Below are 27,767 nucleotides of genomic sequence, written 5' to 3' on the forward strand. Positions count from 1 at the left end.
CTTGACCGACATCATGTCTTTGTGCTGATGGCTAGATCTGCTTTCAGAGCCCCAAACTTCTTTTCTTCTCCGGGAAGCCAAAGGAGGGAACCAAGAAGCACTGCTTGTTTTGAATTGTACCCCAAAATAAAGTAATAGTCACCAACCAACAAATGAGGAATAATAGGGAAAGATTTTTTTTTTTTTAGCTTACCAAATACGAACACTTACCAAATATGAACACTTACTAAAACTGGAAATGCGCTGTGCCCTGAAATGTGCCTCAGCAAACTTCAAAACACTGAAGTTATAAGACTTATCTTTTGTGGCCATAATGGGAATAAGTTAGAAATAAGTAAAAAAATTAAACCAAGAGTTGCCGTATATTGGGACTTCAGCAATATGCTTGTGGAAAACCTATGAGTTAAAGAAGCAATCTCAAAAGGAACTGGAAAATATTCTTGGCTAAATTATGATGAAAACACAACATAATAAAGCTTGTGGGGTGAAGTGAAAGCTGTACTTAGAAGGAAACTTATACTCTTAAATCTATGTATTATATAAGAAGAAAGGCTAAATATTAGATAATTTCTGTAAACTCTAAGGAGTTTGAAACCCCAAAACAATGAACCCCCCAAAAAGAAAAGAAAAGACAGTAATAAGAGTAGGAATTAATGAATAAAATCCAAATATACAGTAAAGATGATAGGTAAGTCAAAAGGTTGTTTTTTTTAATGAGGATAATAAAATTGCTAAGTTTTGTTTTGTTTGTTTTAGAGAGAAGGAGAGAGAGAATCTTAAGCAGGTTCCAAGCTTAGCACATGGCCCAATACAGGGTTCCATCTCACGACCCCGAGATCATGACCGGAGCTGAAATCAAGAGTCAGACACTTAACTGACTGAGCCACCCAGGTGCCCCTACTCTTTTGAAAAGGTTGAGAGAATGGGAAAACAAGAAAAAGATAAACCTAATATCACCAAAATTAGGAATAAAGTAAGGAAAATCACAGTAGACCCTAGGGGCATTAAAAAGATTGTAAGAGATATTATGTAGAACTCTTTTGTCTTAAATTTGAAAATCTATATAAAAATGATAAACTCCTTACGGAACACAGCCAACAAAAAGGAGGGCAGAAATGAATAGAAAGTTTGAGGAGCCCTGTGTCTTACAAATGAATTAATTAAACCTTCTTCACCTCTCCCCAGCACACAGACACACACATCTGGGCCATGTGGCTTCACTGGTAAAACTGTTTAAATTTCTAAGGAAGGAAAAACACCGATCTTACACACACCAGCCCAGGTCATAGAAATACAGGGAGTACTTCTCAACTTTTTATGAAACCAACATAATCATAATACCAGATTTGATGAGAACGTTAGGAAAAGGGATAATTATAAGCCATTTTCTTCATATAGATGCAAAAATCCTGAATAAAATATTAGAGGACTGAATCAGTCAATGTATGAAGTGTATAATCCATCAAACCAGGCTGAGATTTATTCATGGGGTGTAAAGCTGATTTAACATTCAAAAATTGACCATTGTAATTCACTATAATAAGAAAAATCAGATCATCTTAATAGACAAATAAGTTGCTTAATGAAATCTAACATATATGTTTTTTAAGTTACTAGAAATAAAAAAAAAAAAACCTTCCCTCATCTGATAAAAGTGATCTACAGCAAAATCTAGAGAAAGCCTCATTTTACACTGCAAAATACTGAACTATTTCTACCAAGACCAGGAATGAGAAAGCATGCCTGCTATCACCACTTCTAATGAGTAATTCTGCTCGAGTTCCAAGTCACTGTTTTAAGAAAAGGAAAGGAAGAAAATATATAAAGTTTAGAAAAGAAGAAATAAAATTTCATTTACTTACAGAAAACATGATTACACATGTAGAAAATCCAAAAAGGTCCACAGACAAACTACTAAAGTAATACACCAGTTTAGCCTATCCACAGGTAACAAAGGTCATATATAAAACTCTGTCGTTACTATATACTGGAAATAAGCAAACAGGATGTGATATAAAATGCAATAGCATTAAAAAACATAAATTAAGAGTTACTCTAGTAAAAGAAAGTAAATAAGTTAAAAATTTTATAGAAATAAAGAATAGCTAAGAAATTTAAAGGAATATACTATGTTCATGGATTGAGGACTGAATGTCATCTGTGGTTTGATCTATAGATTCCACACATTGTCAATCAAAATACCATTAGGTATTTCAAAAATATGAATACCGAAGACAATCTCGAAAAGAATTACAAAATTGGAGAACTTGTGCAGGATATAAAATTAATATACCAAAATATACCAAAATCTGTTGAGTTTATATTATATTATACACTAATACAAAGGAGCAGAGAGAAAAGTTAAGAAAACAATCCCACTTATAATTGCACCAAAAAGAGCAAGATACCTAGGAATAAATTTAACCAAGGAGACAAAAGACCTATACTCTGTAAACTATAAAACATTGGTGAAAGAAATTGAAGATGACACAAATAAATGGAAAGGTATGCCATGCTCATTGATTGGAAAAAATAATTCTGTTAAAATGTCCATATTACTCAAAGCAATCTACAGATTGAATACAATCCTTATCAAAATACCAATACCATAGTTCACAAAACTAGAATAATCTAAAATTTGTATGGAGCCAGAAAAGACCTCAACTGGCCAAAGAAATCTTAAGAAAGAACAAAACGGGGCACCTGGGTGGCTCAGTAAGTTAAAAGTCTGACTCTTGATTTCGGCTCAGGTCATGATCTCACAGTTGTGAGATCAAGCCATGTGTCTGGCTATGTGCTCAGTGGGGAGTCTGCTTGAGATTCTCCCTCTCCCTCCATGCCCCACAACTCTCTCTCTAAAATAAATAAAATCTTTTAAAAAATAAAGAAAGAACAAAGCAGGTTGTATCACAATCTCAGGTTTCAAGATATACTACAAAGCTATAGTAATCAAAACAGTATCATACTGGCACAAAAACACAGATCTATGGAACAGGAATAAACCCAGACCTGTATAATCAATTACAATATAACAAAGGAGACAAGAATATACAATAGAGAAAAGACAATCTTTTCAAACAATGGTGTTGGGAAAACTGGAAATACATGCAAAACAATGAAACTGGACCACGTTCTTACACCATACACAAAACTAAACTCAAGATGGATTGAAGACCTAATTGTGAGATTTGTAACCATAAACCTCCTCAAAGACAACATAGGCTGCAATCTCTTGGATATTGACTTTAGCAACATATTTATGAACATTTCCCCTCTGGGAAGGGAAACAAGAGCAAAAATAAACTATTGGGACTACACCAAAATATAAAGGTTTTGCACAGTCAAGGAAATCATCAACAAAACAAAAAGACTATTTAGTGAACAGAAGAAGATATTTATAGGTGATATAGCCAATAAGGGGTTAGTATCCAAAATAAACAAATAGCTTATGCAACTCAACACCAAAACAGACAAACAAAACAAAACAAAACAAAAACCCACAGAAAACAAACAAACCCCAAACAATCTGATTTAAAAATGGAGAGTGCCTGAATAACATTTTTCCAAAGAAGACATACAAATGTCTTTTTTCCCTCTTCTTTTTCCAAAGAAGAAATACAAAGAGATGCTCAACATCACACATCATCAGGGAAATGCAAATCAAAACCACAGTAAGATATCACCTCGTACCCATCAGAATGGCTAGTACTTTTTTTTTTTTTATAAAAAGACAAGAAAAAATTAAGTAGTGGTGAGGATGTGGGGAAAAGGGAACCTGCATGCACTGCTGGGGGTGGGAATGTAAATGGGTGCAGCCACTGTGGGAAATGGTATGGGATTTCCTCAAAGAATTAGAGAGAGAAATACCATATGATCCAATAATTCCACTGCTGGGTATTTACCCAAAGAAAATGAGAGTACTAATCGAGTATACTCTTTCCTATGTTTATTGCAGCATTATTTACAATAGCCAAATTACAGAGGCAGCCTGTCTGTAAATAGATGAGTGGATAAAAGTGTGACTTATATATACAGAATGGAGTATCATTCAGCCATAAAACAGTGAGATCTTGCCACTTGTGATAACATGAATGGACTCGGAGGATATAGTGCTTTAATGAAATAAGGCAGAACGAGAAAGACAAATACCATATGAGTCCACTTACATGTGGAATCTAAAACACAGGACAAACAAACGAACACAAACAAGCAGAGAACAGTTGGTGGTCTCCAAAGGGGAAGGGGTGGGGGGAATGGCTGAAACAGAGGAAGGGGATCAAGATACAAACTTTCGGTTATAATAAATCCATCACAGAGATAAAAAGTACAACATGGGAAATACAGTCAGTCATACGGTAATGATGTTGTTTGGTGTCAGAGGTGACTACACTTCACCATGACAAGCACTGAGTCATAAATAGAATTGTCCAGTCACTATACTGAACACCGGACACTAAAATAACACTGTACGGCAATGTTGAAAAAATTGGAGAACTCCTAGAAGATATCAAGACCTGCTACACTACAACTGTGAGCAGAGTGTGCTGCTGTCACAGGATGGACAAAATAGACCACTCGTGTGCATTTGTCAAGTATCGGAGTGATGAGGTGGTATGCAGGGAGAAAGGGTGGTCTTGTCAGTAAACGCTGAGAACCAGCCACGTGCCCGTGTTTTACAAAGACATTTTGACTCCCATCTCATCTCATACGCCAAAGTCAATTCTAGATGGGTTGTAGACCGAAACATAAAATGTAAGGCATCTTTATGACCTTGGAGTAAGCAAATATTTCTTAAACAGAATACAAAGTGTGCTACCCAGAAATGGAGGAGAAAAGATAAACTGTCCTTCATTAAAATTAAGAACTTCTTTCTGGGACGCCTGGGTGGCTCAGTTGGTTGGACGACTGCCTTTGGCTCAGGTCATGATCCCAGAGTCTTGGGATCAAGTCCCGAATCGGGCTCCCAGCTCCATGGGGAGTCTGTTCTTCCTCTGATTTCTCCTCGCTCATGCTCTCTCTCACTACCTCTCTCTCAATAAATAAATAAAAATTAAAAAAAAAAAACTTCTTTCTGCTCATGGGTAAAGTAAAATGCACATAACTAAGAAGGTGCTTGTTCTTGAAGAACTCTTATATATCTGTAAGGAAAAATGATTTTTTAAAAAACTTAAAAAGGGGCGCCTGGGTGGCTCAGCATCTGCCTTCGGCTCAGGTCATGATCTCAGGGTCCTGGGATGGAGTCCCGCATCGGGCTCCCTGCTCAGCGGGGAGCCTGCTTCCTCCTCTCACTCCCTCTCTCTGCCTGCCTCTCTGCCTACTGTGATATCTGTCTGTCAAATAAATAAATAAAATCTTTAAAAAAAAAAAACACTTAAAAAAAAGGACTTGAAATGGTCCTTCATGGAAAAGTATGCCCAAGCAGCCAGGAGGTACATGAGAAGACACTCAACTCAGCGAGAAATGAAAATAAAACGAAGTAAGATAATGATACTTACTCACTGGAGTGGCCACAGCTGTAATAACTGGAAAAGTTGGAAAGGAAAGGAAGGAAAAGAGACAGAGAGTGGGAGGCCAGAGGGAAGCTAGTACGCAAGGGAGAGAGCAAGAGAACAGATACAGTGGCAGGTTCAGTGTTGGGGGGCATGTAGACACTTGGCACTCTCATACAATAGGTAGTATTTTCTAATCCTTAACATTGCATACTCCACAATTCAGCAATTCTGCTCCTTGTAGACATTCACCCAAAATGCATAGAAATGCCCATCAAAGACTTCAATGAAAATACTTCTAGCAATAATGTTGGTAATAGTTCCAAACTGCAAACAACCACTATATCCTTCTGGAGTAAAACGATAAATACATTGTGATGTATTCACACAGTGGGATACTATCTCTCAATGAAAGTGAATGAAACGTAGCTACACTCAACGCCATGGATGCATCACATTCAAGGAGAAAATGTCAGGCACAAACTGGTACATGTCATAGGATTCTATTTACACATTTCCAAATTAGTAAATTAATCTAATGTTGATAGAAATTGGGAGTAGCCCTGGGGAAGGCAGAGGATTAGTGACTAGAGAGGCATAAGAATGGCCTCTTTTTAAAAAATTTTTTTTATTTATTTATTTTTATTTCTTCTCAGAGTTCCAGAATTCACTGTTTATGCACCGCACCCAGGGTTCCATGCAATCCGTGCCCTCCCTAATACCCACCACCAGGCTCACCCATCTGCCCACCCCCGCCCCTCCAAAACCCTCAGATTGTTTTTCAGAGTCCATAGTCTCTCATGGTTTGTCTCGTGAGGGACTGGTCACGTTCTGTTCCTCAGGCTGGACGTGAGGTGGGAGGAGCAGGTGTGCGCACTTTTATCAGCTGTGTGTGTGTGATACATGCACGTCTCTGAATGTACACTTACTTCAAGAAAAAAATATGTATGTTAACACAGATAAGAGAAGGGCTGTGGATGTCAAGAGGGTTGCAAACTCTGTCGCTCAGCCGTCATCCATCATCCCTCCGCCCCTCCCTCCTCCCTCCCTCCATCATCTATACATTTACATTGGTTTCCTGGAACAAATATACTTTGTTACTTTCTGTAACAAAGTAGCAGAGCCTGTCGCCGGGACACTAGAAATTTATCCTCTCACACTCCGGAAGCAGAAGTCTGAGAACCAGGTGCGGGCAGGTTGGTTTCTGGTCCCTTTCCTCCAGCTTCTCGCAGCTTGCGGATGATCTTGGGTATTTCTTGGCTTGTGGACACACCGCGCTGGTTGCCTCATTCACTTCCACTTGGCTTTCTCAGTGTATGTGCTTCTGTGTCCAAATTTCCCCTTTTTATAAGGACACAGTCCGACTGAATTAGAGCCCACCCTAATGATCTCATCTTGCCTTCACGACATCTATGAGACCATATTTCCAAGTAAAGTCTCATTCTGAGGTTCTGGGACTCAGGGTTTCAATGTATGAATTAGGCGGAACATAATTCAGAATCCATCCAGAGACTCTATCTCTTTAAGTCTACACACATACACACGTAGACACACACATAAGAAGGGCTATAATGTATTTGCAGTCCTTTAATAAAATCCTGCCTTTTGATCAAAGCTTGTTCTTGGAAAATACAATTTTATTCCAATACATACTGGCAAATTTTTACAGCTCAGTTCAGAATACATATATATTTTGTGTTTAACACATAGCCTGGGACAATAAAAAAAAATGCAGCCCTAATAATTTAGCTCTAGATGTATGACGAAAACATTGAAAATGGTCCAACATAATTCTTAAGTAGAATTATTGGTCCTTAATCAAAAATTACTCAGTGGAGAAAATGGTGTCACTAGTAGGAGTTATAATTTGATTCAATCGCTGCTCAGACTCAGTTATACAGACACATGCCAGCGTTTTATTAAAAATTAAGAAAACGTTGTTAGAAGGGTCCTGTGGAAGGGTCCTGGGTGGTGGAATTTCTGATTTGTGGCCACAGGTCATTCTGGCACAGGGTTGTGAGTGAGCCCTGTGCTGGCTGCCCTGCTCATGCTCGCAGGGGCCACAAGGACCCCCACAAGGGAGCAGGCGCTTGGCTGAGCGGCTCGAACTTGGTCTTGCTCCCAGCAGAGCCTCTTTGCCAGCTTATCCCATGAATGGGGAGTCAGCGATGTGCTCCGAGGGGACCACAGTCGGGCACATCCGCAGGTGCTTGGGAGGAAACAAAGTGCTTTCACACTGGGGGTTTGTTTTGGTCCCCAGATGTCCTTCGGGTTTAGGTAGGCAGCTTAATGCCCCTCCATGGAGCTACACCAAGGAGACGAGGTGAGTGGCTCACACGCGTCTGTGTCTGAGAGTCGGACTCGACGGCTCCTTCGCACGTGAGCCCTGCGCCTGCTGTAATGCAAGGACACCACACGGACGGCTTTCCTGGCCCTGACCTTACAGACTCCCCAAGACCATGCGGCTCCGAAAATTCCAAGAAAGAATGTGACCTTCGGTCATCTGAGTTCAAGCTTACCTCATATTGCCTCAAAATACCAAAAACAAGGAAGGCCTGGGTGGCTCAGTCAGTGAAGCGTCTGCCTTCGGCTCAGGTCATGCTCTCCGGGTCGTGGGATGGAGCCCCACGTCGGGCTCTCTGCTCAGTGGGGAGTCTGCTTCTCCCTCTCCCACCACTCATTTTCTATCTCTCAAATAAATAAAATCTTTTAAAAAAAATACTAAAAACAATAATACTGGAGCCAAGGATTGAGAATCCTGAGAAGCCACAGGTCATTTCCACGTAAACAACTTCTGGCTCTATGCCGACCTCTGTCAACCCGTTGGATGGAACGTGAGGGCCGGTCAAAGACACAGAAAAAAAAATCCAGTTATACTCATCATCCCATCTGAGACTTGCTCACAGGAGCACAGACACAGGTCCCTGCCCACGGGGTGTCCCCGCGTGCCAAGCAGGCTCCAGGCAGGACACGGAGCAGACCCCCAGCTCAAGGGCCTCATTCCCAGGCACGAGGAAAATGTCATTCCTTTCCCACCTCGCCCTCTGTGCCCTCCTGGAGGCGGACCTTCCAGCCTCTTTCAGATGGGAAGGAACAAGGCCACGTTACCAGAAACAACCCGGAACAGCCACTTGAAAAACACTCAGGCGTGAGCCAGTTTATCTGTGCAGCACAGAGCCCCAGGTGAGGAAAAACCGCCCGGGAGCGAGGAGGGCGTCAGGAGTCACTCTGTCATCTTTCTGGCGAGCACACACAGGGCGTGGACAGGAGAGGAAGTGGCCCCTGCCGGTCAGCATCCCCACGACCTCGTAAAAGCCACGTAGCCTCTGGGCCCAGTCTCCCCGACTGGACAGCAGATCCCAGAGAACCACCTACCAGGTGCTCGATGGCTAAACCGAACACTGGTACCGATCGCCAGAGCACGCTCGCCGGGAGGGAGGCCACCTGCCCGGCCTCAGGGCTGGGACCTGGACAAGTCAGCTGTAGAAAGACTCAGGAGACTCGGGACGGGGTGACTCCACAGGCCCCGAGTTCAGAACCTCTGGGTCATGTCACCTGCCTGAGTCTCTCGGGCAGGGACCATCATAGAAGCAGGACTGTCCACCCCACGCCCCGCTGGGAAACTCTGCCTCCTGCCTGCCCTCCGCAGCCACCTTCCTCTCCAGCTCAGGGGCCCTCAACGCACAGTCGAGGCCTCTTGGGGACCCCGGGGACAGTGAGCGACAGCCCAGCATCTCTGCGTATATTGGTTTTCTGCCTGTGGAGCTGTTCTCTGCTCTTTGGGGGAAAACTCTAATTCATCCTCAAAACTCTGTCGTGCGTTGGGCGTGGACATCTCCGGCTCGGGGCTCACTGGGTTCATCCACTCCGTCATCAAACATGCGTGGGTTTTCTGTGTCAGGGGCACCTGCGTCAGCACCTGGGCCGGTGGGGAGCAGCACGGCCCCCATCGGTGAGGGCGGCCAGACAGGAGTTCGGACACGCCCCGGGCAAGCACATATGACACGTGTGCACCATGAGGGCCAAGAGTAGAACACAACTCCCGCTGGGGCAGCTAGGAAGCGCTTCCAAAAAGAAACGGTGCTTCCGCTGAGACCGAGTTAAGGAGGGTCTGAGCGTGTGAGGGTGCAGGGGAGGCTCGGGGGGAGCCTGTGCACAGGACCAGACCCCTTCAGGAGAGCCAGCCGAGCTCACCTGGTCTACCTCTCGGCACCGGGCGAGCGAGCTGAGGGACTCGGGGCAGGTCCTGATGGCCTCCGGAGAGATCGCTCTTCTTGTTCATTTTGTAGCTCAGATTCCAGGCTTCTTACAAAAGGGCTGAGAATGTGGACCACCAGCCCATGGTGACCCCCACCACCTCAGTCTCAGACGTCAGGGAGAAGGGACGGATCCACGATCTCTCCACGGCGGGGAGGAATGGGGGGAGCAAAATCAACCCGCTGGTCAGTGTATGAGGTATGAAGGCAGCAATCCTGTAAGCAACACCCCTTTCATTCTACTTTTTTTAAAGACTTATTTATTTGAGAGAGAGGGAGCGCGCCCTCTGGCTGGGGGTGGGGCAGGGCGCAGAGGAAGAGGGAGAGAGAGAATCTCAAGTAGATTGTGGGCTGAGCGTAGAGCCCGACACAGGGCTCGACCCCACGACCCTGAGATCATGGTCTGAGCCGAAATCAAGAGTCGGACGCTTGACCGACTGAGCCACCCAGGCGCTGCTGTGACATCCATTTCAAATGATAAAACACTTTACAGATTTAATTTTTTGCAGTTATATCCCAAGCTGCCAACACAGAGGGAGCATAAATATACGAACCCATTTTCCCTTCATTTTTATCCTGAGGCCAGCAGTGTGAACTGTTGCTGTGTAACTGTAACTATATTTGCACACGACAGTCATACGCACAAATGAGCACCCCACCCCGTGAACACTAACATACCCCGAAGGGCGGCTCTGTCTAAGCGGTGACCAGGGAGGCCTCAGCCAACCCCACCACCTTCATCATCTTCCGGTCCTCCGCTTCTGCAGCAGTCCTGTGGCACGCGCGCCGGGCTCAGAGGCGAGTGCAGATCCAGCCACCGGCCTGGAGAGTGGACGGTCTTCTCCAAATGCAGTGTGGCGCTCAGTCACAGCACAGAGAGAGCCGAAATCGGCCGGGAGGGACGGTGCTGCCTGGTTTGGGGACATGCTGCTGAGAGGGGACGTTATTAAAGGCTTCTGGAAAAAGCTGGTGGTGTCCGTTCCCTTGAATACTTGCATAAAGACCCTGGCAATGTTTCTGGGGCTCCAGCCCCAAGGACGCTAATTCCAGTCGAGGACAGGCGAGAAGCTGGAAAGGCACGTGACCCTGGGGCTTCTCCGTGCGTTCTCACTGGCGCTGCTGGTCCAGCTGCCGGCTTCCTGCTTGAAGGGCACGAAAAGGACCGGAGCGGGTCTCTGTTCGCAACGTTCCCCACTTCCCTGCCGGATCAGCATCCACCCCATGTTTGTTTCTTCCTAGCAGAGAAAGAGCTCGCCCGGAGGAACAAGTCCCTGCATGTCTTACAAAGGTTTCTGAAAAATGGTTATTCTAAGACGCAGTTTCCCAGGGCTGTCCCCAATCAGTTCCAAGCCTACTTCTCTCATCAGAGCCTTTCTGGGAGCGCTGGAAACCCCACACCCCTGCACCCCTGCCCTGACTCCGACTCCCCAGGTGCTGGAGATGGTGGTACCACCCGGGGAGGGGCAACCTCTAGCCCGTGACCTTGGGACTCAGAGAATCCGTGGTGCCTGCAGATGGCAAACCTCAGGGATCCTCAGTTAGGAAAAAAAATTCCGAAAGGAAGCTCTAGAGACACGGGGATTTTGCTGCTTTGTTTTGCTTCCTTTAGGAGAGCCGTTGCTCGGTTGCTCACAGGCAGACACGATTCCATGTTGGGGGCCACGGCATTCCCCGCCTGCGGGGGCCCAGACTCCTGCCTTCGCGGCTTGACCCCGGGAGCACCTGCCAGCGACTCGAACTTCCTGGAGCTTTCACGGCACCCAGAGGGGGCCTGGAGGTCAGAGCGGCTGTGAGGTCACCCCACCCCCGGTCCCCAGCACCCTGCGCCCCTGGAGCCGCGACAGGAGCTGGCCGCGTGCAGGGCCGAGCTTCGGGTCCCTGGAGAGGTCACGGCCTGTGGGGCTCCGCGCCGCTGCTGGATTTCCACATCAGCTGTCGGCACACAAGCACCTGTGTCCCCGTGTGCTGGGGGAGCCCCACGTGGCACTGCCCTCCCGGCCTCCACAGAATGGGGGACCAGACCCACAGAGGGGCGACCCTGCTCGCAGCGCACCGTGGGGCCAGGGCGTCTTCATGGGGCCGCCTGAGCCCCGTTCACGCTCACGGGGCACCAGGCTGCACCCCGCCCTGGGCTCCAGCTGCCCGGCCCAGCCTGGCCTCACGCGCTCTCCTCTGCCCTACGCACCCCTTCCGAGGAGGGCCCTTTCCCACCTTGCTTTCAGCGGGGTCCTCTTCCCCACCTGTGCGGGGTTTACCACCGTCCGCCGTCAGCTCCCGCCTCACCTGCGGGCGGACCACGGACGACGGGCACCAGGGGAACCCGACCTTTCACATCGTTGGGTCGCTCTGGCCCTGTGTGGACGCGGGCGGGGGGGGACCCTATCCTCAGGGCTCAGCCCCTCCTCACGTGCGGGGCACACCTGCGGGGCATGTGGTCCCACGGGGAGGACACTTGGCGCATTCCCTGGTGGCTTCCGCGGACCCCAGCTCACGGGTTTGTCTGCGCTTGTCTTCGCAGGGAAGGGGCTCTGCGGGTCACAGGGTCACAGGCATTTATCTGATTTCTCTGGAAGTGCCGGCTGGTGACTCAGTCTGTCCCCTAGCTTTAATTCCACTCCCACCACAGACGTTGGCTCGAAGACAAGCTGAGGGGCACGGGCCGCTTTCCAGAACGCGAGGAAAACGCACCACAGTGGGGAAGATGGTGTCTGCGTTTAAACAGCAACGTGACCTGAAGGTGTCGCTGCACGTCCTCGCTTCTGTCCCCATGGTGTGGGTGAGGCTCGGACATCACGAGGGCGGCTGCGGGGCCCACCTGCACGGGACACCCTCCGCTCTTTCCCGGTTACAAGCTTACCAGGCAGCAAGAGGACTGGAGAGAAATGGGACCCATGAGCACACGGCTGACTTCGCGCCCCATTACTCAGTCATGGCAAGAGTAGACCTGGCTGACCACAGGTAGACCCTTGTGTCTTGGGACCAAAGCCTAGAGGAGCCAATTGGGGGGGACAGAGGGAGCGATGGACATCATCCCGGTCTAGAATTCTGTTGCTAAATTGCTTTTCATTTCCAAGAATTTGCTCCATCTGTTACCCTCCTAACACTGTCTAGACAATTTCAAAGTATTACATAATTCATAGCGGCGGAATATTTTCCTGTTTACTACAGAGTTAGTCTACAAAGGTCACTGATAAAATAATCTTTTTAGCTGGTTTGAAAAACATCTCAAAAATCCAAGAAGCTTAAGAGTCGACGGCACCAGTCCTTTCTGATAGTGATTCATGGATAAAATAAAACCACAGCAGGCCTGGTTGTCCTTGGTTTCTGGCAAGGTTTTGACAGATGTCAAAGAGAGAGAGAGAGACCCGTTTGTCTCTGCACCAGCGAAGGAAGACTATTCTCCGCGGACAGCCTTTTCCTTTCTGCGGGGGCTGCTGAGCAGAAACCGAATGCGGGCGGCACAGGACCGTCTGCCCTAGTTAGAGACCAGAGCCGAGTTACTGCGCACTGTGCAGCAGAGTCACATTTTGGGAATGCGTTTAATGGAGACATTAAGCACTTGGACCGAAAAGATAATAAGAAAGAGAAAAGGACACAAAGCAGAAAGACAGAGAGCAGGAGACCGAGAGGAGGGGGAGGGGAGGAGGCGGGGAGGGGGGAGGGGAAGGGAAGGGAAGAAAAAGGCCGCGGCGGAAAGAAAGCTTCCTTCGCTCAAGTCTTCACCTTGGAACCCGTGCCAGGATTTGCCCAGTGAAAATCGACAGTTGGTAGCCCTCAGGGAGATTCAAATTAAAACCACACTGAGATACCACCTTACACCAGTTAGAATGGCCCAAATCAGCAAGACAGGAAACAACATGTGTTGGAGAGGATGTGGGGAAAGGGGAACCCTCCTACACTTTGGTGGGAATGCAAGTTGGTGCAGCCTCTTTGGAGAACAGTGTGGAGATTCCTCAAGAAATTAAAAATAGAGCTTCCCTAACACCCTGCAATTGCACTCCTGGGTATTTACCCCAAAGATACAGATGTAGTGAAAAGAAGGGCCATCTCTACCCCAATGTTTATAGCAGCAATGGCCATGGTCGCCAAACTGTGGACAGAACCAAGATGCCCTTCAGCGGACGAATGGATAAGGAAGATGTGGTCCATATACACGATGGAGTATGATGCCTCCATCAGAAAGGACGAATACCCAACTTTTGTAGCAACATGGACGGGACTCGAAGAGATTCTGCTGAGTGAAATAAGTCAAGCAGAGAGAGTCAATTATCATATGGTTTCACTTATTTGTGGAGCATAACAAATAGCATGGAGGACAAGGGGAGATAGAGAGGAGATGGGAGTTGGGGGAAATTGGAAGGGGAGGTGAACCATGAGAGACTGTGGACTCTGAAAAACAATCTGAGGGGTCTGAAGTGGCGGGGGGGGGGGGGGGGGGTCGGGGTACCAGGTGGCGGGTATTAGAGAGGGCACGGATTGCATGGAGCATTGGGTGTGGTGAAAAAATAATGAATACTGTTATGCTGAAAATAAATAATTTAATTTTAAAAAATTGACACAAAATATACTGAAAGATAAAAAAAAAAAAAAGAAAATCGACATTGGGTCTTCAACCACAGCGCTCAGCATTGGTCAGTTTTGAGCTCGCTAACCTTCACACGTGCACATCCACTGTGGGGTTTACACTGTCCCACGTTCCCCAGAATGAGGGGCGCCGGGACACCTGTTGTAGGGACACCATGGTACAAAGCAGGAGGCCAGGACTCTGGGCCCAGCCAGGCTCTGTGAGTCTGCAGCCCCTCTCCATCCCAAGCATTTAAGAACTGGCAGAGCACAAACAGATCTTTCTCTGGTTAGGAACGCATTTGTTACTTCATGCTGTCGGTTTTTATTGTACACGTGCGAAAGGAAATCCTTTGAGATTCGGGGAGGAGCCACCTTCTGAGTAACAACCCAGCATATCCTTCTCCAGGTCCAGGGGACTCATCCACGCAGCTCAGGGAAGCCCATCTCTGCCCACTGTGTGGGACCCAGCAGCCCGCGCCTACAAGAGGTCTCGTTTGTGGGGACACGTGCACATAGTGGCAGCCACGCTGGGGCCTCTGGGCCAGAGTGAATTAGCGGGACATGTCTCTGTACCCCTTCTCAGGGTCCCCAGCTCCTGTCTCCTCCTAAGATGCCAGGCTCTGCCGTGACACAATCTTTAGGTGGAGAACTGAAGGAAACCAGCGCTCCAAAGCAGCATAAACAGCAAGACGCTGAACGGGCCCAAAACGGAATTGCGAGAGCATCTGGGACAAATGCTCTTTGTCTGCACATCTAGTGTGGGCCGTGGCGCAGGAGTGAGCTCAGGCGTTAGTGGAGTGACCACGGGACACGGGCAGAGTCCCGGCGTGCAGGGACGGCACAGAGCAGACCTGTAGCTCAGTCATACTTGAATCTGAAAATTCATGCTGATTGGATGCTTAAACTTTCATCAACGTCATTGTCTGAAAAGAACTAGAAATACTTTGCCATAAACCTACGTAAAGTTGAATTTTGAGAGTTAGATTTCACAGAACAAACAAACAAAAAAGCATACCTGTAAGAAATGTACACGTCCTCAGCTCCGTGGAGTCTCCGAATGTGTCCGAGAGCCAGACTCACCCACCCACAGCCCTCCCTGTGGTCACCGTGTTTGCAAAGTTAATCTGAAGCAGCCCCGTGAGCAACCAGCGTCTGACCAGAATCCGCGGCTTCAACTGACATATGCGTCAGAATTCGGAGTTGAGTCTTAAGACACATACGACATGTCAGTCCATGTGACGATATATGCATTACCTTGGGTCATTATTTGCTCAGCGATCACCTGGTTAACCTGTGTATCTCACACGGGCACACACAGACACACACATATACAGGCCCGTGCACTTCGATTTTACACGTCATGCATGTACACACATATACCCCATCTAACGTACTTCACACAGGTATCATACTCAATGTACACACACTCGTATGTCTTACGTCAAGTCCAGGTGACGCAAAACCCACACTGAACTCTGATTAAGCGCGGACATGCGTCTCCCAGCAGCCACACACGACCCCCACGGCATGAGTGTGTGTCCCCAGCGGGTGCGTTCATCAGTGTCAGGCACGAATGTTCAGTCGATTACACGTGTAGCCCCTCACCGCGCAGATGCAAAATAAAGAACAAAGTTAGTTTATAAGCAAAAGCATCAATAAGACAAGTGCTCCCTCCTACAAAATTATGTTTACATTTTGAGGTTTCTTAACTGTGTGTAAATATATGCATATTTTAGAACTGGAATTACAGAAGAAGCATACTATATATTTTCCTAATCTCTGTGACGATCATGAAGGTAAAATTTAAATACTTGGGATCTGTATATATTTCACATTTAATTATGGACAAATTACATTTACCTGTGATTTACATACTACATGAAGGAACTTTGAAAGCCTGTGCAAGTTATCTATTGCTATCTACAAATCACTACATTACATTACTCTAAAATTAAGGATCTGATGTGATGATAATCATTTATCCGCCATGCTTTCTGTGGCCAGGAATTCCAACAGAATTCGTGGGATGTGGCATGTCTTTGCCGCCTGGCATGCGGAGCTTATCCAGAACACCGCAAGGTCGGGAGCAAGGACCCTCGGGGACTCCTTCTGAGATCTGCAGGGTAGCGGACAAGGAACAGTTTTGCAGAGACTCCTCACCGCACAGAGGCTGGGCTCCGAGGACAACCATTGAGAGAAAGAAACAGCAAGAGGCCGTATTTCATGTTCCCATCTAGCCTCGGAAGACACACAGCTTCACTTCTAGCACTTTCTACTGCTTAAAGCAGTTACAAGCAGGGAGAAGGTACCAGGCCCAAGTCTCAAGAAAAGGGTGTCACCACGGCACTGTGAGGGTTTGGGTCACACACCGGTATGGCAGCCTTTGGAAAACACAGTGTACGAAAGAGTCTGGCTATTCTCTTGATTTTAGCACACATATAATGGAACTTCGGACACCTAATAATCTTAATAATTTTTTTAATTAATCAGAATTTGAAATTCTTTTTGACAGTATTTCTATTATTAAACCAACTAGCATTTATGACATTTCCTAGTCTGCAAAATTTATTTCTATAAAGGTTAATACTCTTTTCGTCTAAGTTAAAGATGAAATTCCTGCAGCAGATAATTCAAGAATATTTTCAAAATTCAGACAGTCAAAAAAGCATATGTATGGCATGAATTTAGCCCCACTTCTTTTCTAAAGGAAAATGAAAAGAAATGGTTATGGGAATTTAACACGAATGGGGAAATTGACGGTTTGGAAGAGCTTTAAGAGGCATCTTGGAAAAACCCGCAGAGAGCTCTAGGATATTGCTGGAGAGAAATGGGAAGGTTTCTGACGGGGAATAAAACAGAGGTAGCAAGCCGGCGGTTTCCTACAGCAGGCGTTACTCGCAAGATTCCAGGAATGACAGGAACAGGAGGCTGCGAGGGGCTTCAGGTCAAGGTACCCAGAAGGGAAAATCTTTACCTCAAGCCCGCACTCCTTTGCAGGAAAGCACAGGAAGCCCAGGGCACTTGGGAGAGGGCGGTGGTCTAGAGGGTGACACCCGTGCCGTGCGTGAGCACCTCTGCGCAAATCCCCAGCGCTGAGTAAGGAGGCGAGGCGGGAGCCCTGCCCGGATGCCGCAGAGAACACCCTTTTCCAGGACTCATCAGCGTGAGTCAGAAGCGTCCTAAACTCACCAGGGCTCCGGCGCCGCCCTTACAGCCAGTTAAGGAGCCATTCGACTGATCTGCCCAGCGAGGCCGCTGTGTGTTAGAGGCACGACGAGACCGGCTCAAAAGCCACCCAGAAACCAAGTCACAGGGTGCGACCAGTCCCCAGAGAGGCTCCCTTCGGGTCCCTGTCGCTCCCACGGGTCTCGGCGACTGCGGTGTCGCATGCTTGGAATCCGGAGTTTCTGTCCTACCCAGTCCCTCCCGGAGGAGAATGAGAAGGTCTGAGCTGCGGTTTGGCCGTGACGATGAGAAGCCGAGTGGCCCTCGAAGGGACGGGTCTGCTGGACCGACCTGAGACGTGCTCCCAGGCGAAGCTCAGGCCACCAGTCTCCTCCAGCTTAAGCCGAGCCGACAGCATCCAAGATGCTTACGTGGAGAGGCCGCACCGCTCAGGGATCAGAGGAGGCGACTGCGACCCGCGTCACGGTGCTGCCACCGCCAGGCCTGGTGGACAGCGACTGTGTCCACGTGGGAAACGGGTCGGTGGTCCTGGCAAGCCACTGACAGGCGCCCGCCTGTCCCTCTGGGGTGGTGGGAACATGCCGTGCCGGGGTCATGGAGGTGGCTCAGCCGCGGGGGCTCCCGGAGCTGTGACTCCCCCCGGACGGCCATCAGAGTGCCCCAGGGGCAGTTAGAAATCCAGGTTGGTCCCCCAGCCCGTGTGCACATGGTGGGAAAGTCCGTCCACCGGGAATGGGGTGTTTAAGTGCTTGCAAACACGGACCCCAGGAAACATAGCGAGGTCTGCGATCTAGTCCCTTTGCTAAAGGGTTTTAAAACAGGTGTGTGTGTCTTTATCTGACCCCGCGCTCACAACCCTGTCTCCCCACCCCGAGGCCAGTGTTTGGGGGCGCTGGGAAGAAAGCGCTGCCCCCCCCCCCATGGCTCAGGCCAGACGTCCCTCCGGCTCTCCTCAGGGCCGCAGAACTTGGGTCCTGGAGAGGGGCGCCTTCACGCACAGCCCGGAGCCACCGCGGGGGAGACCCAGCCCCGGATGGCAGACGGCAGAGACCGGTGAGGAGCCCCAAGACAGGCCCCCATAGGGGGCTGCACCACTTCAGCTGTCCCAGAGCTCAGCAGGTCCGACGTGCAGAAGACGAGTTAGGCTTTGAGTGAAATGAGCTGAGTGCTTGTCTCTCCCAAATATTCTCCCTAAGAAAGAGGAGCAGGTGTCCCGGGGCCCGACCCAAGGATGCGGGCAAATTAAACACACCTGGGGTCTCCCTCCCGTGGCAGGAAGGGGCTGCCAGGCCTGTGAAGAATGCCATTTTAGGTGTGTTTGAATAAAATTCAAAAAATCATCACTTCCACGTTTTCAGCATTTTAAGATCCGTCCTTCTGGCCCGGTTCTCAGCTGTCCCCGCTCGCTCTTCCTCGCCGCGCGGACCCGCCGTCGCGCTCCCAACGGCGTCTACGTTAGGCTACTACCGACCTCCTGACCTCCCACTGGGGGGTCACCTGCTGCGCGTGATCTCGGGTCACTGAGACCGCGGAAAGCAAAGCCACAAACGAGGTGGGGGGGACGACTGTATGTCAACCCCCCGGGGAGCCTCCTCCTGCGGGACGGGCTGGCTTCGAGGACACGTCAGCCCCCGCACCCCCAGGGGTCGCGTTTCGGCTAGGCCACCGTGTGCAGAAGTCCTGCTAGCTGCCAGCGGGACCTGCCCGGTCTCTGAGGAAAACAGACACAAACTCACAGCTCGGGCGCCCTTGGGCTGAGCGTTAAATGCAGTGGGAGCAAAGTAACGGAGTAATTCCAAAGCAGAATCACATGTGGTGGAAAGTAGTATAACCTCGGTTGTTATTTTTTTAAGATTTATTATTTATTTGACAAAGACACAGCGAGAGAGGGAACACAAGCAGGGGGAGTGGGAGAAGGAGAAGCAGGCTTCCAGCTGAGCAGGGAGCCCGATGCGGAGCTCGATCCCAGGACCCTGAGATCATGACCTGAGCCGAAGACAGATGCCTAACCAACTGAGCCACCCAGGCGCCCAATAATAGCTATTTTATTGTTTTTTTTTAAAGATCAAAAAATTTGACACAGATCACAAGTAGGCAGAGAGGCAGGTGGGGGTGGGGGGAAGCAGGCTCCCAACTGAGCAGAGAGCCCGATGCGGGACTCGACCCCAGGACCCCGGGATCATGACCTGAGCTGAAGGCAGAGGCTTTAACCCACTGAGCCATCCAGGCACCCCTAGATGTTATTTTAACACACACGCGGGAGAACCTCCTCACATGTGTGTCTGTGTGTGCGTCTGTGTCTGCGCGTGTAAGACCACCAAGGGCGGTGTGGTGTGCGATGGGGTGTGGACAGAGAGAAACGCAGACCTGTGGGTCACGGATCACAAAACTGGGTTCCGTGTCCGGGGAGTTCGTGGCTGCGGCAGGGCGGCAAGTGTGTCCTCGCTCTTCCCCTTCAGAGCGAGTAACGGGCAGCTTCTCGTGACGCGCGGGTCAGCATCTCTGTGAGATTCAGCTGGGAACTGGACGGACACGCCAGCGCATTCGACGGTCGTGTTCTTTTTTGGAAACGTTGGGAGGCGTTACAGAAATGACTGCTCAGACTGGGGACTCCGCGTCTCTCAGCGAATGGTGGGGGCGTCCAAGGCGTGAGGAAGAGCTTCCCGAGTTTACTGTTTGTCCCCACACCTTCTGGGGAGCCCGTTGTCTACCAAGCGCTCAGGGGCAGAGACTGCCGTGACCGGAGGGTCCCCTGTAGAATGCAGTGAAGGCGGCGGGGCTTGAGGAAGCCCATCTCCGAGGGCAGCGGGCGCGCGTCCCTGAGGTCTGCTCACACGCGGACCGATTCCGGGGGTCTGCGTGGGCTGAGGATCCTGCACTGCTAACAGTTTCGGGGGAGGCTGATGCCCCAGTCCCCCGGCCACAGGTTGAGACATAAGGCCTGGAAAGGATTCTGGGCCCCGTGTTCAAGAAGCAGATTGCACACTCGTCGTCCAGGGTGCCAAGGTCAGACCCAGCACACAAGATAAACGAGACCTCGTTCCTGCCCTCAGGGGACGTGGAGAAAGCAGACGATGTCCGTGTCCAAGCTCAGTGCCACCAGGAAGGCCCACAGGGGTCATGGTGGGAGCAGAAGGAGAAACTTGGTTGAGGTTTGGGTCTATGCTGGGAAGACCTTCGGAGCAGTAAATATCGATCCAGCCAGAAAGGCAGAGGAGGCCTTATCTGCGGAGTTTGTGTAATGGGGGCACCCCTGGGCTGGGCCAGACACCCCCTCAGCGTTGCCTGGGCAGGAGAAGGCAGCCAAGGCCAGTGCTCTGTCCCTAGGAGGTTTCCAAATGTCACAGAGAGGAAGTGGTGGGAAGCTAGAATAGAGACACTATTTATAGACAGTGTCCTCCTGACAGCACTGCTAGTTCATGTTGTTCCAAACAGATATTTAATTTTTTTTTTTTTAAAGGATTCCAGCCTACACATCCTCCAACTCATCAGGGTCTCGGAAACCGGGAAGTGGGGACATCTTCACACGCACACGATGACTTGCGGTCCCTCCCCCTGGCCATGCTTCCTTCCGGCCCTGCCCTCCCCGAGCTCTGTGCCTCCTTAGACAAAACACACCGAAGGGTGACATTGCCACCCAGCACTACCCAGAGTTCGGCGGTGCCCTTCATGGTCCCACGATGCCTGTTTTTTACATACGTTTTCCAAGGCCAACGTGTTATCAAGTGATCATCGAATGCTTCTCCGTTTCCCGGTATTTTCCAATTATTATTATTAGATTTCCGAAGTAGAGGTTGCTTCTTTGCCTGTCGCATAATTTAGGTTGACAAGGGAGCACCAGATCTGTCCCACACCGTGGGCAGGAAAACTGTAGGAATTCTACTGATTCTATACGGGAGGGTGTTTTGTGTCTGGAAAATATAATGATGTAAACAAACCGAGTGCTTCTTCTTACAATTATAAATACCAATGTTCTACCCTTTTAAAGAAAAATAAACCCTTGGTGTGGCTTCTCTTCTACTGATGATGGTTCAACTGAAATAACCAGCAAGACCATCTAGAAATGTAGAAAACTTCCTTCTTTGCTCGTAAAAGACATAACCTAAAATCCGCACAAAGCAGATGATACAGAGAAAAGGAAACCGTTAGACACAAGGCCCGGGAGTTCCGTCTGGTCAGGGGCTCAGCTGGGATGAGCCTTGCGGATCTCAACTCTCCTCTGCGGCAGAAACCACACACGCATCTCAGCGAGCTGCTGGAGCGGCGGGCGGGCACGGTGTCGGCGGTTGGCCGACGGCAGATTCCACACCGACGTTGTTTGGAAACCCGTGTTCTCCCCCAGATCTTCTGTCTCCCCACTGCACCCCCTGTGGCCCTCTGAGCTCTGTGAGGTGTGCCCAGCGCGGCCAGAGGACACGGGCCCCCGGCCACCCTGAGCCCCCAGCTCTGCCCTCTTTGCTTCGCTTAGTGTTCACGCAGCCTAGATCCTTCTCCCTCAGAGAGGGTCAAAGTGCCCAGACAGGCTCATCCAGACTCATACAAATAATGTAATCGCCTTAAGAAATCTACCTTCCCCCTCTGGTGGCGGTGTCGGGACGCGGTTAAACCGTATCTTTCAGAGCAAACGTATTTGAAGGCAGACATTACTCCGCATTATGTCGAAAGAAACTGTAATGGCAGTAAAGGCAACACGAAATTCTAATCCCGCGGGTGCGAATCCACAGGGCGTCTTCCTCAGTCCAGGCTGGAGCCCCCCGAGGAGGCCACGCGGGGAGCAGCTTCCCCGGGGACCAGCCCCCAGTGGGGCGTTCTGAGCAGCAGAAGCAGAGCGGGCATCCGGCTGGGGCCCGGCGGGCAGAACCGAGGACCATGCCCTGCAAAGGGGGTGCGTGTGGTAGTCCTGCCCGGGCCAGGAGGCCGAGGGCCTTCACCTGGGGAACCTAGGGGACGGGAGCTGCCTGATTTTGTTTCCTTCTATGCAGAGCGGTGCGCAGCCCCGTTGGTCTGGAAGGATCACTTCCGTGGCCTTGGGCTCTGTTGGTGGAGAGGCTGAAGGTGACCCCACAGCCTCTCTCCTGAGCAAGCAGTGCATGGCCTGGGCACACATGGAGCAGCAGATCACAAAGAGGGTTTCAGCGTGATTTGGGGCGGGGGGTGGCCTCCAACACCTCTGAGCTCTGGTAATACTAGCCAGCTAATTGCGCGCGTGAAATTCAAGCCTGAGATGCCTCCACGGGCATCTCCAGAGGTCCCCAACTCCTTCTACAGGAGGGATGGCCATTCCATTCCCGCCACAGAACACACGCACGTCCTGCTGGTGACGCTTTGTGAACAGTGAGCGACTCACGGGGAAAGCACAAAACTCGGGCTTCCTGAGCACTGACTGGTGGCAGGCGGCGCTCAGACATTGCCCCCCAACAACCCTAGGGGTGGTATCATTATTTCTAGGATCCCTGTTTTGCAGAAGGGGAAGCAGCCAGAGGGCAGCTTGTCAGGGCTTCATGGCTGGTGAGAGGCGGTGGGACTGGCGTTCACAGGGCGGGGGTGTGCCCTGTGCCCACGACGGCTGCTGAAGCAGGTAAGACAACAAGAATGCAATGTCGTTGAAGAAGAAACCAGATTTTCCCTCTCGTGTTTCAGTTATTTTGTTAATTATCCCAGAAACATAGGCTCCGTGATTCCTGCTTGAGAGCTGGCAAGAACTCAGTTCTCCTACAAAGTACAAATGATGCCGACTCTGACAGCTTGACATCTAGACTCTTGGAACTGCTAGAAAAGTTTATTCCCATCCCACTTGGCTCCTCTCAGAGATGAAGGTTTCTGTGTCATCTCTCCAGGACTAGAGGGGGACGTTACACGGAGACCTCACGGCTTCGGTCTGTTTCGTAAATTCACACTCAATTATAATAGATTAAGTATAATGTTCTTCCTGATAAGAAGATAGTGCTTCCCTATGGACATATTTGAATTGAGAAAGACTTTTGTATCATCTTCAAGAATTTTACAGAACCAACTCATTAGCACACATAAAATTGTATGCTTTCTTGTTTGCTTATTTTTTGTACAATGTGGCTCTCGGCGAGAAGTGGGACTTGCGGTTCTCACGCACAACCCTCCCAATAAGCTGTGTGGCTCTGCACAAGCCCTTCGGCATCTCTGTTCCATCCCTGTGGCCTATGAACGGAGCCGACAGTCTCGCAGACCTCCGGCCCGCTGGGTCTATCTCCCACACCCGGACAACACCTGCCCGATGACCACAAAAATTAAGCAACTTCAAAAACAAGGTTCTTGGGTTTTTTCTTTTCTTCTTCTTTTTTTTAACCTTTAGTCCGTTGTGCAGGGCTTAGATCACTTGCACGGTATCAGTGGGTAGGTAGGTAATTAAAAGTAACAAGATAAACAGTGTTGGAGAAAACGATCCTTTTAGAAGTAGGCAGGTGCCTCTCTTTCGTGGCTGGAAAGCACCCGGGGACTACCCCTTACCAAAACACGCTCTTCCCAGGCTGGAAGTGAGGTGTGTGACATCAATTCTTCTTGGCAGGATGATATATGGAACTAATTCACACTACCGTGTTAATGAATCACGGAACACAGCATTTCTAATCGGAGGGCAGGTGCGGCACGAGAGAGAGAGAGAGAGAGAGAGAGAGAAAACTGTGCCTCTGACAAAGGCGGCAGGAAGTGGGGAGGGCGCAGACCAAAGGCACAGCCACAGGCGTTTTGTTTTCTCAGGACCACGCCTCCACGGCCAGAAAAACCAGGATCCGAACAGAGGGAATCCTCCTGGACAAGCACCTGTCGAGGACCCAGCCTTAGCCAGGAACTCGTCACCAAGGTCCTGTGCCGGGGCCACGGGGACGGGCAGGTGGGTGAGAAGATGTCTGAGGCTGTCCAAATCCGTCCCTTCTCTAGACCCACACGCGCTGGAGCCGGGTGTGGCCGTGGGGCACGTGATGTGAATAAGGTATGAAAAGAAGAACGTTGGGTCGGTTGTCAGCCGAGTACGTGAGGGCCCTTGCCTGGTTCGTTTCTTCCAATGTCCTGCCTGCGGGTCCCAGAGGCTGCGCGAGAAGGGGCGGGGCAGCTCCCAGCCTCACCACCGCATCCACACGCGGGACGGTGGTGCTGAGGAGCCATCTGGACCACCGCAGGCTTGTCAGGAGTGGGAAACAAGCGTGTGCGGCATCCAAGGCAGGGTTTTCAGGTCACTTGTAGGCAGAGCCTAGACCATCTGACTGACACCCCAGATGAAGTCCGTGGCCATGCAGGTCTGTGTCCTAGTGAGAGACGGACAATGGGACCAGCTAACTTCTTAGCTTCTTGTGACTTCTTGTTGACTTCTTGTGACAGGATGACTTCACGGAGAGCTTCATTGAAGAGATCAGATGTCTAAGGAAAAACAAAGATGGTTCGTGAGAAGATTGAATAAGGAGCATTCCAGGAAAGGAGAAGGCCAAGTGCAGACCCCAGCAGCCGGACGAGTGTGGCGTACTTGAGGAGGAAGAGGAGAGCCAGCGGGGAGCAAACCGAGGCAGGCCATGCAGGACCCCGTCCTCTGATGGTGGGATCCCCAGGGATCTTCAGTCTGTGAAAACCACAGCAGGATGCTGCGTGGGGAGTGGGGTGATTTGACTGTACCGTAGAGACGTCAGTCTGACCACCCCTGCACAGAGGACAGAGAGCCGGGAAGCAAGAGCACACAAGAAGGCTGGGAGAACCTTCTGGGCGTGGACAATGCCGTGAGCGGGGGAAGCAGCGTGGAGGCTGAGAGACGTGGCCCGTCTCCCTCTGTCTTTTGAAATTGAAGCCAAAGCTTTGCTGGCAACTTCGCTCTGGGCCGTGTGAGAAAAAGATAATTCACACCAACTTGGATTTTTGATGTAAGCAACTTGGCGAATGGAGGTAGGGGAGGCTCTGGACTGGAATAGGTTGAGGGTGTAGGGTTGGGGGTGAAATCAGGAGTTCTTCCTTGAATACACACCCCCTCTTAGACCCGCCGGGTAAAACTTGAGTAGGTACCTGCATACATGAAGAGGTCAGGGCTAGACACAGGCAGAAAAGATAAAAAGCGAAGAGGAATGAAGAGAAGCGGACAGAGCAGGGGAGGGAGGCACGTAGATAGGTCGTGAGACGGAGGAAGGGCAGACAGGTCAGAGAACCTGCTGCGTCTAAAACCACAGGCACGCGGGAGAACCCGACAAGGGGCATGGGTGGGGAGACCGGAGCTCCAAGCACTGACTCCTATGGCAGCGTGCAGTGCACTTGGACCTTCAGAAGAGGAGGCATCCTACAGGACAGGCTGCAGTGGGAAAAAAACAGGACGGCAAGGGGAAGCCTTGGAAGGAAGCAAAGGAAGCTCTCCAAGGTACAGGGTGTGACCCGCTGCTTCCCAGCCGGCTGAGGGGCAGAGTTGGATAAGTGTGAGGACCACCTTTGTTTTCTCAAGGCTTTATTTGTTTGTTTATTTGGTGGTGGGGCAGGAGGAGCACAGGGGGAAAGGAGCCGGGGAAGTGTCTTAAGCAGACTGCTCGCTGAGTGCAGAGCCTGATGCAGGGATCGATCTCATGACCCTGAGATCACTACCTGAGCTGAAACCAAGACCTGGAGTGGATGCTTAACTGACTGAGCCCCCCCCGCCCAGCACCGCTCCCCCGGCACCCTGAGGACCACCCTTGAAGCTGGCAGCATGGAGGCCTTCAGTGTCCTCAGAAAGACCGCTTCACCAGTGTTGGAGAGGAAATCTTGTTAGCTAGTTAGGACAGGTGGAATGTCATTTGATGAAAACATTTCAGTTGGCTTCAGTCCAACCCCACGCCTTGGAAAACTGGGTTAACAGTGTCTGTAAATCTATGGGCACATCTACCCTGTGCCCCAGATTTCACTCCCGGATGTTTACACAACAGAAAGAAACACATGTGTCCTCACAAGTACTTGCACACATGTGCTCAGAGCAACGTCATTTGTGTTCCATCTGGACTGGGGACGACCCATGTGCCGATCAGCAGGACAGACGGACGTGCCCGTACGGTGGGACCCTACATTCCGGTAAAACCACTGGTCGTGTAACAACATGGGTGGACCTCGGAATCACTTTGCTGAGCCAAAGAAACCAGGCACAAAGAGTGGAAGTGTAAATTTATATAATGTTTTGTAAAACGTAAGCGAATTTACGTTATTGACAGACACAAGGTCAGTGATTACTGGAGTAAATGGAGGGGTGGGTGGCTAAAAGGCCTAAAGACACGGGATTTTCGATGTACTGAGGCACGTATCTCGGTGTCCCTTGTGCTTTTATTTGTTTTTTTAAGATTTACTTATTTATTTAGGAGGGTGGGGAAGGACAGGGGAGAGAGAGTCTTAAGCAAACTCTTTGCTGAGGGTGGAGCCTGGCTCAGGGCTCGATCCCAAGACCCTGAGATCAGGACCTGATCTGAAACCAAGAGTCAGACACCTAATCAACTGTGCCGCCCAGGCAACACTTCTTGTCATTTCAATCTGCATTTCCTGGCTGGCCAGTGGCGTTGAGCATCTTTCCACGTGCTTACTGGTCTTCTGTCCATCCTTTGTAAAGTGCTTCTGCAAATTTGTTTTTTTTGGGGGAGGTGGTTGACTATCTTCTTAATATTAAGATGGAAACCATTGTATTGTATATTTACACATTATAAATATACAGAAAATACATCTTCTTAAAGTAAAGATTTAAAGAGCTAAACCCAAAATATGAGCTCCGTCTTCAGGAGCTCTTGCTGAGTAATTAAATGCTGGAGCACTGGGGGTGCCCCACACCGGCCATTGTCTCTCATCCTCCACCGGAAGACAAACAGATAGATATATAATATTTTAATTGAAATCTTTCTTTGTATTCCTGGCATATCAAACTTGGTCACAGAGAATTATATTTTCCTTCCTTCTTCATGCTGTTTGCTATTATTTTAAGGAGGGTTTTCATGCTGATATTTATGAATCAACCTAAATTTCTGAATTTGAATTAGTCTGAGGTTGTATGTGTGTCTGTGCGTGTGTGCGTGTGTGCGTGTGCATCCTATCTTGATATTGTAGTACTGTTGACTTTATAAAAAGAAACTCATTTTTTAAAGATTTTATTTTATTTTATTTTATTTTATTTTATTTTATTTTATTTTAGAAAGAGAGTGTGAGTGGGGGAGAGGCAGCAGAGGGAGAAGGAGAAGCAGGTGCCACACTGAGCAGGGAGCCCAACATGGGGCTCAATCCCCAAACACTAAAATCATGACCTGAGCTGAAGGCAGAT

Source organism: Mustela nigripes, chromosome 15 (assembly GCF_022355385.1).
Source record: "Mustela nigripes isolate SB6536 chromosome 15, MUSNIG.SB6536, whole genome shotgun sequence".
In the NCBI taxonomy this organism is placed as follows: Eukaryota; Metazoa; Chordata; class Mammalia; order Carnivora; family Mustelidae; genus Mustela; species Mustela nigripes.